The sequence below is a fragment of the Anomaloglossus baeobatrachus genome, unplaced genomic scaffold (assembly GCF_048569485.1).
Source record: "Anomaloglossus baeobatrachus isolate aAnoBae1 unplaced genomic scaffold, aAnoBae1.hap1 Scaffold_2756, whole genome shotgun sequence".
Taxonomy (NCBI): Eukaryota; Metazoa; Chordata; class Amphibia; order Anura; family Aromobatidae; genus Anomaloglossus; species Anomaloglossus baeobatrachus.
The window spans coordinates 88,011-106,000 of record NW_027442248.1 but is presented as its reverse complement, the minus strand read 5'-3'; positions in this window follow the sequence as shown (position 1 = coordinate 106,000).

Here is a 17,990-nt window from a genome sequence, read left to right as displayed (position 1 = left end):
TCACAGCCTAAAAATAGCAGGCCGCAGGCACCCCAGACGTGGCGCATCCACTAGATGCGCCAATCCTGGCGCTTCACCCCAGCTCATCCCGTGCCCTGGTGCAGTGGCAAACGGGGTAATAAATCGGGTTGATACTAGCTGTAAAGTCACCTGAGATCAAGCCCAGCAGTTTGTGATGTCATGGCGTCTATTAGATACCCAACATCATAAACTGTCAGTACTAACAAAAACAAAAAATCGACAAAAGAAATTTATTTGAAAAAACAGTCCCCAAAACATTTCCTCTTTCACCAATTTATTGTAAGAAAAAAAATAAAGGGGTCCCACGACGACTCTGGACCGTCTAGAATATGGGGGGGAGACACTCAGGGAACGTATCCCCCATTTTCTAGGAGTGCGGACCCTTCATGTGAGGAGTGTGGGTGCAATGAATCTGCACTCACTCTCCCCGGGTCCACAGCAGCAGAGTCCATGTCGTAATGGTTGCTACCAAAGCTGCAATGCCCTGCTCATGAGGTAAGGGCATGCCTAATCAGGAGAACTACTGTAGAGGAAGCTCTGCTCACTGGTATATAGGTGCTCAGAGGTAATAATAGATAAAATTAGTGAGTAACCTCGGCACTCTAAATCTCCCAGACTAAGTCAGTAAGTCCCAATGGATAGTAATGCAAAATCACTCTTTATTGGTCCGTATTAAGAACATTTTTTTTTCATAAGCATATATGTTTTTGTCCAAAACAAGTTACAAATGACGTTTCGGCCTGAGCCTTCGTCAGATTGGACTTATCTGCATGTAATCATGAAAAATGACAATAATCAGTATCACATAAGAGTGAGAGAACAATAACATAAACTCGAACAATGTAGAGGTACAATTGGGATGCAGCAAAAAAATTGCAACACAGCAAGAAATGAAACACATGATACAAATGTCATAATACAGTACAAGGACAATATAGTAATGACAAATATGGGGTCAGAGTAGGCTTAGACAGCTCTGGTACGAAAGAGATGTCAATCATAAAGTAACATGTGCAGTAGGTGTAGAGCTACAGTATGCATGGCAGAGCTAATGGGTAGACTGACCATAGAAAAAGAACGGAGAAAAAGTGGAGAAAAAGTGGAGAAAAAGTGGAGCATAAGAGGAGAAAAAGTGGAGAAAAAAGTGGAGAAAAAAGTGGAGAAAAAGTGGAGAAAAAGTGGAGAAAAAGTGGAGCATAAGAGGAGAAAAAGTGGAGAAAAAAGTGGAGAAAAAGTGGAGAAAAAGTGGAGCATAAGAGGAGAAAAAGTGGAGAAAAAAGTGGAGAAAAAGTGGAGCATAAGAGGAGAAAAAGTGGAGAAAAAGTGGAGAAAAAAGTGGAGAAAAAGTGGAGCATAAGAGGAGAAAAAGTGGAGAAAAAAGTGGAGAAAAAGTGGAGAAAAAGTGGAGAAAAAGTGGAGCATAAGAGGAGAAAAAGTGGAGATTAAGAGGAGAAAAAGTGGAGAAAAAGTGGAGCATAAGAGGAGAAAAAGTGGAGAAAAAGTGGAGCATAAGAGGAGAAAAAGTGGAGAAAAAGTGGAGCATAAGAGGAGAAAAAGTGGAGAAAAAGTGGAGAAAAAAGTGGAGAAAAAAGTGGAGAAAAAGTGGAGCATAAGAGGAGAAAAAGTGGAGAAAAAAGTGGAGAAAAAGTGGAGAAAAAGTGGAGAAAAAGTGGAGCATAAGAGGAGAAAAAGTGGAGGAAAAAGTGGAGAAAAAGTGGAGCATAAGAGGAGAAAAAGTGGAGAAAAAGTGGAGCATAAGAGGAGAAAAAGTGGAGAAAAAGTGGAGAAAAAGTGGAGCATAAGAGGAGAAAAAGTGGAGAAAAAAGTGGAGAAAAAGTGGAGAAAAAGTGGAGCATAAGAGGAGAAAAAGTGGAGAAAAAGTGGAGAAAAAGTGGAGCATAAGAGGAGAAAAAGTGGAGATTAAGAGGAGAAAAAGTGGAGCATAAGAGGAGAAAAAGTGGAGAAAAAGTGGAGAAAAAGGGGAGAAAAAGTGGAGCATAAGAGGAGAAAAAGTGGAGAAAAAAGTGGAGAAAAAGTGGAGAAAAAAGTGGAGAAAAAGTGGACAAAAAGTGGAGAAAAAGTGGAGATTAAGAGGAGAAAAAGTGGAGAAAAAGTGGAGATTAAGAGGAGAAAAAGTGGAGAAAAAGTGGAGCATAAGAGGAGAAAAAGTGGAGAAAAAGTGGAGAAAAAGTGGAGATTAAGAGGAGAAAAAGTGGAGAAAAAGTGGAGCATAAGAGGAGAAAAAGTGGAGAAAAAGTGGAGAAAAAGTGGAGAAAAAAATGGAGAAAAAGTGGAGAAAAAGTGGAGAATAAGAGGAGAAAAAGTGGAGAATAAGAGGAGAAAAAGTGGAGAATAAGTGGAGAAAAAAATGGAGAAAAAGTGGAGAAAAAAATGGAGAAAAAGTGGAACACCCTTTGGTACCTTTCATGTGGCACTAAGGGGTGCTTAGCTTTGTATTTAGCCAAAAAAATGAAAAAAAAAAATGACGTAGGGTTCCCCCTAGTTTTGTAGCCAGCTAGGGTAAAGCAGACGGCTGCAGCCTGCAGAACACAGCTGGCAACCTCACCTTGGCTGGTAATCCAAAACTGAGGGCACCCCACGCTGTTATTTTAAATTAAATAAATAATTAAAAAAAAAACACGTAGGGGTCCCCCAAAATTGGATCACCAGCCAAGGTAAAGCAGACAGCTGGGGCCTGATATTCTCAGACTAGGGAGGTCCATGGTTATTGGAATCTCCCCAGCCTAAAAATAGCAGGCCGCAGCCGCCCCAGAAGTGGCGCATCCATTAGATGCGCCAATCCTGGTGCTTCGCCCCAGCTCATCCCGCGCCCTGGTGCGGTGGCAAACGGGGTAATATATGGGGTTAATACCAGATGTGTAATGTCACCTGGCATCAAGCCCTGGGGTTGGTGAGGTCAGGCGTCTATCAGATACCCGACATCACCAACCCAGTCAGTAATAAAAAAAAATAGACGACAAACACATTTTTATTTGAAAAAACACTCCCCAAAACATTCCCTCTTTAACCAATTTATTAGAATGAAAAACAAATCCAGGTCTGGTGTAATCCAAGGGGTTGCCATGACGATCCACACTGTCCCAGTCAATGAAGAGCAGAATGTTCCCCATTGGCTGGGAGAGCAATGCAGTGACCTGAGCTAACATCAATGGGTCAGCCCAGGTCACTGCAGGGGATGACAAGTGCTGCTGTCAGCGAGGTACATTACCTGCGCTGATCTCCAGCACACTGACAGCACCTGTCACTGAGGTCAATGACCGGCGCCTTCACATCAAGCATCGCGAGAGGTCCGTGACGTCTCGGGTGGGAAGCGAGAGGTGATGTGACAAGCGGCGGCCATGGAGGACAGTGACAGCGCTGAGGTCGGGATGGCGGGACTTCATCACCGCAGGTAAGCCGAGCGGGGGGGGGTAGGGGGGGTGCGTGTGTGAGAGTGTGTGTGTGTGTATATGCTGCGGGCAGGAGGGGGCGGAGTGAGCTGAGCGGGGAAGTGTGGGCTTCCTGCACGTAACTAAGATAAACATCGGGTTACTAACCAAGCGCTTTGCTTGGATACCCGATGTTTATCTTGGTTACCAGCTTGTGGCAGGCTGCCAGCGATGGCTCCTGCACACTGTAGCTGGGGGGGGGGGGGGTGTGTGCGTGAGTGAGAGTGTGTGTGTGTGTGGATATGTATGTATACATGCCGCGGGCAGGAGGGGGCGGAGTGAGCTGAGCGGGGAAGTGTGGGCTTCCTGCACGTAACTAAGATAAACATCGGGTTACTAACCAAGCGCTTTGCTTGGATACCCGATGTTTATCTTGGTTACCAGCTTGTGGCAGGCTGCCAGCGATGGCTCCTGCACACTGTAGCTGTAAAAAGCCCTGCTTTTTGCTGCTAGAACCGTTCTCGAACGTTTCTAGAACTATCGAGCTTTTAGCAAAAAGCTCGAGTTCTAGTTCGATCTCGAACAGCCCAAAAATCACTCGAGCCTAGAACTGGAGAACCACGAACCGCGAACCGCGCTCAACTCTAATTATCACTGTGTGATGTCTTTTTTGATTCACTAATATTTAGTTTTGCTTAATACCATGTCATGCTGTATTAATTCACCTGGTTGTCTATTATTGCTGCAGGTCATTTCCTCTGTCAACTCCTGCTATATAGATTGTGTAACCATCTAATTGCCAATAATATTAGGTTTTCTTACTACACTCTTTCTCCAGAGCTCCCATGTAATTCTATCTGCACTTGGCAATATAAAAAGCCCTGTATCCATCCACACTGCCCGGTGTTTGCTGTGTTGATTTTAAATCACTGCTGTCTGTGTAAGTCTTGTTTGTGTTGGGCATATAAATATCTTCATATATTCATAAATCTATGGTCTATTTAGCCTTCATCAATGCCTTATAAATGCTTTGAACAGAGTCAGTTTTTTGAAAATAATCAAAGCAAAAGGTGGCTACTTTGAAGAACCTAGAATATAAGACATATTTTCAGTTGTTTCACACTTTTTTGTTAAGTATTTCATTCCACATGTGTTAATTCATAGTTTTGATGCCTTCAATGTGAATCTACAATTTTCAGAGTCATGAAAATAAAGAAAACTCTTTGATTGAGAAGGTGTGTCCAAACCAGCGCTATGGAGTCGGTAATCCAAACCTTCGACTCCGACTCCCACATATATTGCTTATATTTAAGTGAAAAATTTATTGTAGTGCAATGTGAACATCAGACATTTAATCATTATAGAATATAAATCCAGCGCAATCACACGGAATATTAAAAAGTTGTCTTCTTTATTGATAGTTTTTAATAAAATCCAAAAGGTACATGCAGCATAAAAATAAAGGATGCCCAGGTCAGAGCTCTGACCTGGGCATCCTTTATTTTTATGCTGCATGTACCTTTTGGATTTTATTAAAAAACTATCAATAAAGAAGACAACTTTTTAATATTCCGTGTGATTGCGCTGGATTTATATTCTATATCTATTTGGTGACTTCTGACCATCCGTGCGCTGATCATCCACCACAGGACGATTATGGGACTGCAGCAGGCTTGGTGAGCTGATATTACCTATTTTTACATTTAATCATTGTTATGATACAACAATCAAGATATTTAGATAGAACATAAAATATATTTATTGGAATACAACTTTAGAACACGAAAAACTGTAATAAATTGTAAATATATAATACAATATTTACAGCCGACCCCGATGATGCCACCGTAGCAGTCAATGCACCAACGCGCACGCGCGGAGGCCAAGACGCACCGGAGACGCCACGGCGACGCACGGGGGCGGGGGACGCGCACGCGCACAACCAGAGCATCCAAGTGATGAGAACCTACGGCAGCAGGCAAATACAACAGTGCAAAGGAACATGTATTTTGAGCAACCTAAAAGGCAATAGGAATAGAGTATCGTAAATATAGCATTATAGCTTCACTGGAAACAGCAAAGTTCCTTATGCAGAAGTCAAAGAGCCACCGAAGGTTCAAAAGAAGAGATAGGAAGTCCTCAGCAAATATTCCAAAGGTTTTGCAGTTCATTTCATTAATGCAAGAGGAAGGGTGCAGACATAAATTGGTGAACACTAAAAAAGATAAGTGAATAAAAAATAATTAAAAACAATTCCCAAGGCTAGACACATCAGGCAACATAATTTCGGATATTACACCATATTGAATTACGCATGTCAAATGATCATAAAAATAATAAAAATCACATTTATAAGAAGGACGCAAAACTCAGGGCTTCATTAAGGCCACGTGGAGTAACAGTGTCCAGAGCCACTATCCACTTAGTTTCCCTTTGTGCTAGTAATTTCTTAATATAATTATTCCTTTAGTAAGCTGATGATCATCAAGCAGTATACGATGACTTGGGTACACATAAACAGCTGCCAGAAGAATTTTCTTTTCCAATAGCTGTGTCTCTCTCCGTTTCATTGAAGCAGAAATGCCATCTGCGATTAAACCTCATCTTTGGGACAGGAAAAATAGTAAGTTCTTCCACTCCCTTTGCCAGGAGTTAAATCCTCAGCTTGTAATTTTTTAGTCACGGTAAATGGGTGATTAAGCAATTCCTTCAATTCAGCCACCTGTGTCCATTGACCTTCATTTAGGGTTACCTGAGGGTTCACCATATCTATAAGAAATGATTTTAGTAACATAGTTTGTAAGGCGGAAGGAAGACATTATGTCCATCTAGTTCAGCCTATTTTTAGTGCATCTGTTCTGCAGTGTTGAACCAGGGGGAAGGTAAAAACCCATAGAGTAGGAGCCAATTTTCTTCATAGGGAAAAATGTTTTTTCCCGACTCCTAATCTGGGTCAACTATCTACCTGTAATATTATGTTATTCATAACCTTCTATTCTGTTGCTTTCAAGAAAAGCATCCATTCCCCTCTTAAATTCATTCAGTGAGTTGGCCATCACCACTTCCCCAGGAAGAGAGTTCCAGAGTCTTAGGGTGCACGTTGCAACATCGCACGTGCGATGTCGGTGGGGTCAAATCGAAAGTGACGCACATCCGGCGTCACTTTCGACATCGTAGTGTGTAAATCCTAGATGATACGATTAACGAGCGCAAAAGCGTTGTTATCATATCATCTGTGCAGTGTCCGACTTTTTTCAAAATTACGCTGCTGCGACAGGTACGATGTTGTTCCTCGTTCCTGCGGCAGCACACATCGCTGTGTATAAAGCCGCAGGAGCGAGGAACATTACCTTACCTCCCGCCGGCGGCTATGCGGAAGGAAGAAGGTGAGCGGGATGTTTACATCCTGCTCATCTCCACCCCTCTGCTTTGATTCGCCGCCTGCCGTCACAGTGACTCCACACGACCCGCCCCCTTAACAAGGAGGCGGGTCGCCAGCCGGAGCGATGACGCACGGCTGGTGAGTGCATGTGAAGCTGCTGTAGCGATAATATTCATTACGACAGCTATCACACGATATCGCAGCTGCGACGGGGGCGGGGACTATCGCGGCATTGGCTTGCGATATCGCAACGTGCAAAGTACCCCTTACTGCTCTTACCGTGAAGCAATTGCTCAATCATTAAATACATGCTGCCCCACCGAGTGGCTTGATCAACAATTGCCCCTTTCCCAGCACGTCTCTTTAAGATGGAATCAATTTTAGGGGTTCCTGGCGGCATGAACCAATTTCCTCACTTTTCCAATCAGATTTCCAGCATGTCCCTCTTGCAGACTATCTCTTATTGGCAGCTGCAGCGTGTGCACAACACAGAGCATGTGAAGAATATGAAAGTTTTGAAGCAGCTTCAACAAGATCATCTAATCCTAAAGTATCATTATGCTGTTCTTCTGTTGTAATATCGGTTTGTTCCTCAGTTACATGAACAGCAGTGTGGCCTTTCACCTCAAAAATACTGAATCCTAAATTTTCTTCTAGCTGTTGTTCATTACTCTCATTCTTCAGTTTAATTGTACTTATCATGTTTGAAGCATTGTCTGTTACAATAGCAAGAACGTTTTTTTTTTTAGTTCGTAATCTTGCAGAACCTTTTCCACTAAGGCCTGGAGAAACTGGCTGCTGTGATGAGCTTTAGTATCTTTTACTGCCAGTGTCTTGCTAACAATTCCTTTCTTGTCACAAACATATCAAACATTGATGGCAAAATAATTCAGTGAAATGCAGTGACTCTGGGCATCCAGCAAAGGTAATGGCTTTCAACATATGACAGACACATCGTTTCGTGAGGATCTGATTTTGGGCTCTAAAACAGATCCTCACAAAGAATTAGCATGTCAGTTTGTGGCGTTTTTCTAATCTGCTTTTGCTATTGAAAACATTATCTATGAGCTCAAAAACCTTTCAGGTGATGCGGTTTTTTAAAAAGCTGATCTGCTTTTGCAGCTGAAACACGTATCCTCAAGAAACGCAGCAAAAACGCTGTGTGTGAATGTAGCCTTACATCAAGAATAGAATAGCCATTTGTAGGACATTTCATAACTTTCCCAAATTCCTATGAAAAAATATTCAGCACATTCTGTATACATTCTGTATACATACTATCGTCAATTTATTATGTATTATAGGATATTATTAATTTTATTACATTTCTTACTGAGCCAAAAGGGGCACCGACGGCAATTCCGACTCGGACTTCACAGCCTTGGTCCTATGTTTTCGTATGTACTGTATATTTAAACAAGAAAAACAAAAATCAATACACAATAATCACTAGAGGACTGGTGACAGAGTCTACATATATGTTAATGAGATTTTTTACAGGAATGGTGAGACACTGAGCTTCTCATTTAAGCCAAATGGCTTAACCGTGTCCAGTCTAAGGGGTACTTTGCACATTGCGACATCGTTAGCCGATGCTAGCGATGCAGAGCGCGATAGTACCCGCCCCCGTCACACATGCGATATCTTGTGATAGCTGCCATAGCGAACATTATCGCTACGGCAGCTTCACACGCACTTGCCTGCCCTGCGACGTCGCTCTGGCCGGCGACCCGCCTCCTTCCTAAGCGGGCGGGTCGTGCGCGGAGGGGCAGCGGAGGGGCAGAGAGGAGCGTGACGTAAACATCCCGCCCACCTCCTTCCTTCCGCATAGCCGGTGGAGGCAGGTAAGATGTTCCTCGCTCCTGCGGCTTCCCACACAGCGATGTGTGCTGCCGCAGGAACATCATTGTACCGACATTATGAAAATGACCGACGCTACACAGATCACCGATTTACGACACTTTTGAGATCGTTTATCGGCGCATCTAGGCTTTACACACTGAGACGTTGTTACCGGCGCCGGATGTGCGGCACTTTCGATTTGACCACGACGATATCGCAGGTGCGATGTCGTAGCGTGCAAAGTACCCCTAACAATCCATTCGCACTCGCGTTTAGTGAGCGATTTCTTATAATCAACCCCCCGCACACCCAAATGGATGACATCAATACCCATGAATTTTCATCCATAAGTGACTGGATTCGCCCACAAGTGACTGATACGCCCCCACAATGCACCAGCAAAGCTAATCTCCATATGATTAAAGATTAATTTCATTGCCACACGGCTCTGGGGGACGATGGAATAGGCATCATAGGAGATGTTTCCCCTGTTCTATCCTGCACTACGTTTGGTTTCTTAGTAAAATTCTTACTGACACATTCCCTATAAAGGCATATTCCCATACTGTAAGGTGACTGCATATTAATAAGACAAGACTCCCCTTTATGATTGGTGGGGTCTGATCTCTATGATCCCCCATCGTTTGTGCGTCACGGGCAAATCGCTGCCCATGGCGCACAAAATCGCGCGGACCCGTCACACTACTTACCTGCCTAGTTTTCTAAGGAGGCAGTTCGTTCGGCGTCACAGCAACGTCACTAAGCGGCCACCCAATCAAAGCGGAGGGGCGGATATGAGCAGGACGAACATCTCGCCCACCTCCTTCCTTTATCATTGCCGGCGGCCGCAGGTAAGGTGAGGTTCCTCGTTCCTGCGGTGTCACACATAGCGATGTGTGCTGCCGCAGAAACAAGGAACAATCTGCGTCCTGAAAAAGCAACGATAATTGGGAATAGGGAGGCATGTCACCGAATTGCGATTTTGCACGTTTTTGCGACGATTCAAAATCGCTCATAGGTGTCACACGTAACGACATCGCTAACGCGGCCGGATGTGCGTCACAAATTCCATGACCCCAACGACATCGCTTTAGCGATGTCGTAGCGTGTAAAGCCTGCTAAAGTCTCCTCCCTAACAGATGTTCTAGAGATGTGTCTGCTGCTAGAACTCTGTGCGGCATTGACTTGGTCTCTAATCTGAGCTGCTGTTGTCGTGGGCAGGGGGTGCGCTGCTCAACTGCGCTCGCTGCTCGGGTCCGGCTGCTGCTTGGTGGCTCGAGCGGTGGGCCGGATCCGGGGACTCGAGCAGCGCTCCTCGCCCGTGAGTGAAAGGGGTTGGTTTGGTTTGGGGATTTGGTTCGTGACGCCACCCACGGTTTGTGGTGAGGTTGGGGCACAACCGCTGCTGGTGACGGGGATCCCGAGAGCGTTGTTATGGAGCAGCTGGGATGTTTTCCCCTTCCGTGGGTAGGGGCTGGTGGTCCCGGGGCCCGGTGAGGTGAGTTGGGCCAGGCAGGGGTCGGCGAGGTGCAGGGTCGCGGGGGCAGAGCGGTGCTGGATGGCACGATGGTACTCACTCAGCCAATAACGGATACACAGTCTCTGGTAAAACAAACGGCTGGATGGATGGGTCCCGCAGCCGGCTGCTGCTGTCTTCCCCGGATGGGTGGTGACGGCTGTCTTTCCCTGCACCTTCTGTGTGTTCGGCTCCAATGGCTTCCCACCGGTAGCCCGCTCCCCGACGTATAAGTGCCGGAGGAGCCCCTTTGCCTGCAGGCTCTGGCCCTAAGAGCTCTAGCTCTGGCGGTAGCTGTATCTCCCTTGTCGGTTCGGACGGTTGCCTTCACTCGGGTCTTAGTTGTTAGGAAACCCCTGGGGTTCTGGTCACTAACGGATTTGACCAGTTTAATGGCGACTCCAAGCCTGGTCGGGGTCCGCAGGCCCTGCCGGTTGGTGCTGGCTTCTCTTCGCTCCCCGGTTCGGTACCGGTGGGCCACCGCCCAGCCCCGGTCCTACGGTTCCGCGTTGATCGGCCTCTCCTGCAGACGGCCACCACCATCTGCCAACCTTACTGCATGTGCCCGGGCCACGTACCCGGACACGGTCAGTCTGCTCCTCTACTACCACTTTCCTCCTTTCCAAACTAGACTCCAAACTCAACTGAACTCCTTTTCCCGCCTCCAGGACTGTGAACTCCTCGATGGGTGGGGCCAACCGCCTGGCTCCACCCCACCTAGTGTGGACATCAGCCCCTGGAGGGAGGCAACAAGGATTTGTGTGTGACTGGTGTGCCTATCTCGGGGTGTGGGGTGTATTGTTGTAGTACCTGTGACGACCTGGCTTGTCCAGGGCGCCACATTCCCCCTTGGTTAAATGCAGACCGTCCGCAGGCTGCCCGTCCATCACCGGTTTTATTTTTTTTTGAAAAACTGAAAAAGATAATTTAACAGGTAAAACACGGTCAACAAAAGCATTTGTACGGATCTTCCCTTAACGGGAGGCACTTTCTTAAACGTTTCTAACGGTACACATATTTCGACATTTTATTAACAACGGCTTCCGCTCTCTCCCACCCAAGCAACCTGGCCCTGATGCTGCCCCTAAGAAAATGGGCAGCACCCCTTGACCCCAGTCCAGATCCAAGCTGCCCCAGCGGGTACGGGTACGGTATTTTGCACCCTACGGTCCCTTCAGGGGAACCCACGTCCATGGGGAACCCCTGACCCCCGGAGGATCGCCACCGGTTACGGTAGTGGCGGGCCTGGGCCAACTCTTTCCTCCAGGCCCATTCTCCAAATCAGCCTCTCCGGAGGCGGTAATGGATTTAAGCCAATTATTTACATGCCACTAATTTGTGGGTGCCCTGCAAGTTCTCGGGCATGTCCGTAAGCAGTTCCTTACGCACGGTGCAAAGGGTCCCTTCGGGGACAACTTGCCGGCAACGGCCGGTTCAATCACGGTTGACAATCAGGTAACATCTCGGTTGATTATTTTCATTTACTTGTAACAGTAACGGTGCTGATGGTCCCAACGGGAAACAACGGTGCAACGGGGGACCGCTGACTTTGGGGCGGCTACCACCGCAGCGGGTCGGCCCACTCGGGGACCGGACAGTACATCGGGTTCTCCTTCCATAGGCAGTGCAGCCCAGAACCGCTGATCGCCGTTGGGAACGGTGGCGGGGGCAGCGTGCTCGAGATCCCCTCTTCCATCGGCTGCACCCTCTCCGGACCTCCCGCGGCGGTGCTGGGCCCCGGCTCCCACTCAATCAAGGCTGGTTCAGGAGTTTGGGTGGCCTGATCGTGACGTGGCACGGCCGCAGCGGCCCCTCGTTCACGACCCACACCATGGCAACCATTCTGCGCATCTCCGCCTTCCAATCCAGCAGCTGCTGCAAGCTCTGCGCCCTCATCTTCAAGCAGAACCGGCCAGCTCCCGCTCCAGCCAAGCAGCGGTCCCGGCGGGGAGCTCACCCGGGCCGCAATCTTCAAAGGCTATGCCTCCTCGGTTCCCCCAGAGCTTAGACGCTCCGGTGACGGGCGCTCCTGCGCTCCACCCTGAGGACGCCGCCTTCTCTCCATCCGCTTCTCTACAGTCTCGGCCACACGTGGCCGGCCGCCATCCGTCCCCCCTTGGTTTCTTCTTAGCACCTCCTCTTCAGGGGCGGAGTTTCGGCTTTCGCGCCTCCACTGCTCGGGAAGACGCTTGAGCGGGTACAATCTTCGCGCCCAAGATGGCGGAATCTGAAATTTTTCGGCCGGACACCGCCAGCGTGGAACACAAGGCGCACCTCTACCAGCCGGTAGAACGGTAAGATCCTGTTCGTGACGCCAAGTTGTCGCGATCGGGGGGTGCGCTGCTCAACTGCGCTCGCTGCTCGGGTCCGGCTGCTGCCGCTGCTCGGTGGCTCGAGCGGTGGGCCGGATCCGGGCCTCGAGCGGCGCTCCTCGCCCGTGAGTGAAAAGGGTTGGTTTGGTGATTTGGTTCGTGACGCCACCCACGGTTTGTGGTGAGGTTGGGGCACCATCGCTGCTGGTGACGGGGATCCCGGGAGCGTTGTTATGGAGCAGCTGGGATGTTTTCCCCCTCCGTGGGTAGGGGCTTGTGGTCCCGAGGCCCAGTGAGGTGAGTTGGGCCAGGCACAGGGGTCGACGAGGTGCAGGGTCGCGGGGGCAGCGCTCGCTGCTCGGGTCCGGCTGCTGCCGCTGCTCGGTGGCTCGAGCGGTGGGCCGGATCCGGGCCTCGAGCGGCGCTCCTCGCCCGTGAGTGAAAAGGGTTGGTTTGGTGATTTGGTTCGTGACGCCACCCACGGTTTGTGGTATGGTTGGGGCACCATCGCTGCTGGTGACGGGGATCCCGGGAGCGTTGTTATGGAGCAGCTGGGATGTTTTCCCCCTCCGTGGGTAGGGGCTTGTGGTCCCGAGGCCCAGTGAGGTGAGTTGGGCCAGGCACAGGGGTCGACGAGGTGCAGGGTCGCGGGGGCAGCGCGGTGCCGGATGGCACGATGGTACTCACTCAGCCAATACCGGTACACAGTCTCTGGTAAAACAAACGGCTGGATGGACGGGTCCCGCAGCCGGCTGCTGCTGTCTTCCCCGGACGGGTGGTGATGGCTGTCTTTCCCTGCACCTTCTGTGTGTTCGGCTCCAATGGCTTCCCACCGGTAGCCCGCTCCCCGGCGTATGAGTGCCGGAGGAGCCCCTTTGCCCGCAGGCTCTGGCCCTAAGAGCTCTAGCTCTGGCGGTAGCTGTATCTCCCTTGTCGGTTCGGACGGTTGCCTTCACTCGGGTCTTAGTTGTTAGGAAACCCCTGGGGTTCCGGTCACTAACGGATTTGACCAGTTTAACGGCGACTCCAAGCCTGGTCGGGGTCCGAAGGCCCTGCCGGTTGGTGCTGGCTTCTCTTCGCTCCCCGGTTCGGTACCGGTGGGCCACCGCCCAGCCCCGGTCCTACGGTTCTGCGTTGATCGGCCTCTCCTGCAGACGGCCACCACCGTCTGCCAATCTTGCTGTATGTGCCCGGGCCACATACCCGGACACGGTCAGTCTGCTCCTCTACTACCACTTTCCTTCTTTCCAAACTAGACTCCAAACTCAACTGAACTCCTTTTCCCGCCTCCAGGACTGTGAACTCCTTGATGGGTGGGGCCAACCGCCTGGCTCCACCCCACCTGGTGTGGACATCAGCCCCTGGAGGGAGGCAACAAGGATTTGTGTGTGACTGGTGTGCCTATCTCGGGGTGTGGGGTGTGTTGTTGTAGTACCTGTGACGACATGGCTTGTCCAGGGCGCCACACTGTTAACCTGCGATTTCTGAGGCTGGTCACTCGGATAAACTTATCCTCCGCAGCAGAGGTGACTCTTGGTCTTCCTTTCCTAAGGCGGTCCTCATGTGAGCTAGTTTCTTTGTAGCGTTTGATGGTTTTTGCCACTGCACTTGGGGACACTTTCAAAGGTTTCCTAATTTTTCTGACTGACCTTCATTTCTTAACCCCTGCAGCCCTGGGGTACTTTCCGTTTTTGTTTTTTGCTCCCCTTCTTCCGAGAGCCATAACTTTTTTATTTTTCCGGCAATCTTGCCATATGAGGGCTTGTTTTTTGCGTGTGTGGGTATGATGCCTCAGGTCGGCGCGAGTTTGTAGACACCAAACAAGTATAGGTTTACTTGTATCTAAGGGGTTAAAAAAAATTCTGAAGTTTGTCCAATAAAAATGGCGTACGTTTTGCGCCATTTTCCGAAACCCGTAGAGTTCTCACTTTTTGGGATCTATGGCTCAGTGATGGCTTATATTTTGCGTCTCGAGCTGACGTTTCTAATGGTACCATTTTTGTGCAGATGCTACGTTTTGATTGCCTGGTATTTCATTTTGCGTAAAACTTGCGCTGACAAAAAAACGTAATTTTGGCGTTTGGAATTTTTTTGCCACTACGCCGTTTACCAATCAGATTAATTGATTTTATATTTTGATAGATCGGGCATTTCTGAACGCGGCGATACCAAATATGTGTATATTTATTTTTTTTTAACCCTTTAATTTTCAATGGGGGGAAAGGAAGGTGATTTTAACTTTTTTTTTTTTAAACTTTTTTTTTACTTTTTTTTTTTATTTTACTAGTCCCCCTACGGGGCTATAGTGATCAGCAATCCGATCGCTCTTATCTATCTGCTGATCACAGCTATACAGCTGTAACCAGCAGATACAGTCACTTTCTGTTTCACCCTGCTCCCGGCCGGGTGAAAACGAAAGTGAAACGTCATAGCTGCAGGCGTCATCACATGACTCTGTGCTACGATGGCAACCACCGAAAGTCACGTGATCACTCACGTGACTTCCGGTGGGGGCGGCGGTAAGTAAAAAACATGGCCGCGCGCATATACATCTCGCTGCCAGACTTTGGCAGCGAGATGTAAGGGGTCAATATTCCGGGTGGAATGCGATTCCACTCGGAACATGCAGGCACACATGTCAGCTGTTGAAAACAGCTGATATGTGCGCTGATCCCCGCCGCCTGCCCGCGGCAGGGGGCGGGGCTTAACGGGACACACTCCATGACGGATATATCCGTCCATGGTCGTGAAGGGGTTAAAGTAATGATGGCCACTCGTTTTTCTTTACTTAGAATTTGTAAAAAGTCTCTAACAGTCTATTCAGTAGGACTATCAGCTGTGTATCCACCAGACTTCTGCACAACACAACTGATGGTCCCAACCCCATTTATAAGGCAAGAAATCCCACTTATTAAACCTGACAGGGCACACCTGTGAAGTGAAAACTAATTCCAGTGACTACCTCTTAAGGATCAAGAGAATGCCAAGAGTGTGCAAAACAGGTGTGTCCAAAACCTTTGGTCTGTACTGTATATTTTGCCGGTCACTCCTCAGGATCGAACTTGTATTTACCTTGATAGGCGAACCTCTTCCTCTTGGTGCCTGTAGGGAAATAGAAGCCGTTAAATTATAATTATCAATTTATTGAGATAATAGAAAATAATGTCGAAAAATGCAGATTTATATCATCTATAACAGGGGCCAATAATAATGCGTGATGTTGGGGAGAGACTATGTACTTACAGCCATTCTGTTCCTTCCTCCCTCAGCCGATCACTATAATCAGAGAATGAAGGACAGGACGGCAATGCTGTCACATGACGGCAGCTCTATTCTGTGCAGCATGATAAGCGCGCATGTTAAAGGGGTGGCCGGGGGCCATGGTATATGCAGCAGAGAATGCTGTTTGGCAGTAGCACGACCCAGTAGAAGTTGTCTGCCCCCGAACGCCGCTTTAGGCCTTGTGCGCACTAGGCGTTTTTGCCGCGTTTTTAGCGGCGTTTTTAGCGGCGTTTTTTACCGCGTTTTTGTGCTGAAAACGCAGTGACATTGCTTCCCCAGCAATGTCAATGGGTTTTCATAAGTGCTGTCCGCACACAGCGTTTTTTTTTAGCTGCGTTTTTGTGGTGACCACAAAAACGCAGCATGTCAATTATTTCTGCGTTTTTCACTGCGTTTTTCACCCATTGAATTCAATGAGATGTTAAAAACGCAATGAAAAATGCATATAGCCGCGTTTCTATGACTAAAAACGCAGCTATAAACGCAAGGGGTGGGTACTACAGTGACGTGTACAGGAAGAGGATTCCTTCTGTTGGTAAACACAGAAGCGTGAATCCTCCCGGTACCGTCACCGCTGCTTCCACCTCCCGTCCTGTGCATGTCAGCTCCGTGCGGCGCCATGTCTGGGCGGGAGGTGGAGGCAGCGGCGAAAATCAAAGTGAACAGTAGAAAAAAAAAAAATGTCATATATACTCACCTGTCCGCAGGGTCCCGGTGCCATGCCCGCTCCCAGCTCCTCCCGGTCCCGCCGCTCTGGCTGTGTGCAGTCTCCCCGGGGCAGGACCTTGCTTGCAGGACCTGGCGGAGGATCACCTGATGCAGTCACCTGACGCATCAGCTGATCGCGGTGACGCGGGCGCCCGGCCGGCTATCAGCTGATCCTGCCGTCAGGGGACTTCATCAGCTGATTACCGGCAGCTCTTGCAGCGATCGTATAGGATCAGACTCCTGTCCAATCGATCGCTCCAGGAGCTGCCGGTCATCAGCACAGCACATAAGTGAGTATTATTTTTTTTTTTTTTTTTCTACTGATGCATCAGCTGATTGTATAATCGGCTTTTATACAATCAGCTGATGTGTGATGTGATTCACATCCTTGAACCTGACAGATCATCTGATCGGTATGCCTTCCAGCAAACCGATCAGATGATATTGGATCCGGATTGGACGGCGCGTGACCCTAACCCAGGATTACTGTGGAGGGGGGTTCTTTATTTCAATAAAGATGGAGTCACTAATTGTGTTGTGTTTTATTTCTAATAAAAATATTTTTCTGTGTGTTGTGGTTTTTTTTTATCTGTACTAGAAATTCATGGTGGCCATGTCTAATATTGGCGTGACACCATGAATTTCGGGCTTAGGGCCAGCTGATAATATACAGCTAGCCCTAACTCCATTATTACCCGGCTAGCCACCCGGCTTCAGGGCAGCTGGAAGAGTTGGATACAGCGCCAGAAGATGGCGCTTCTATGAAAGCGCCATTTTCTGGGGTGGCTGCGGACTGCAATTCGCAGTGGGGGTGCCCAGAAAGCATGGGCACCCTGCACTGTGGATTCCAATCCCCAGCTGCCTAGTTGTACCCGGCTGGACTCAAAAATTAGGCGAAGCCCACGTCATTTTTTTTTTTTTAATTATTTCATGAAATAATTAAAAAAAAGGGCTTCTCTATATTTTTGGTTCCCAGCCGGGTACAAATAGGCAGCTGGGGGTTGGGGGCAGCCCGTACCTGCCTGCTGTACCCGGCTAGCATACAAAAATATGGCGAAGCCCATGTCATTTTTTTTTTCTTTTTGGGCAAAAAACTGCATACAGTCCTGGATGGAGGATGCTGAGCCTTGTAGTTCTGCAGCTTCTGTCTGCTCTCCTGCATACACTAGTGAATGGAGGATGCTGAGACTTGTAGTTCTGCAGCTGCTGTCTGCTCTCCTGCATACACTAGTGAATGGAGGATGCTGAGACTTGTAGTTCTGCAGCTGCTGTCTGCTCTCCTGCATACACTAGTGAATGGAGGATGCTGAGACTTGTAGTTCTGCAGCTGCTGTCTGCTCTCCTGCATACACTAGTGAATGGAGGATGCTGAGACTTGTAGTTCTGCAGCTGCTGTCTGCTCTCCTGCATACACTAGTGAATGGAGGATGCTGAGACTTGTAGTTCTGCAGCTGCTGTCTGCTCTCCTGCATACACTAGTTCTGCAGCTGTCTGCTCTCCTGCATACAATGAACATTTTGAAGAAGGAAATGACATCA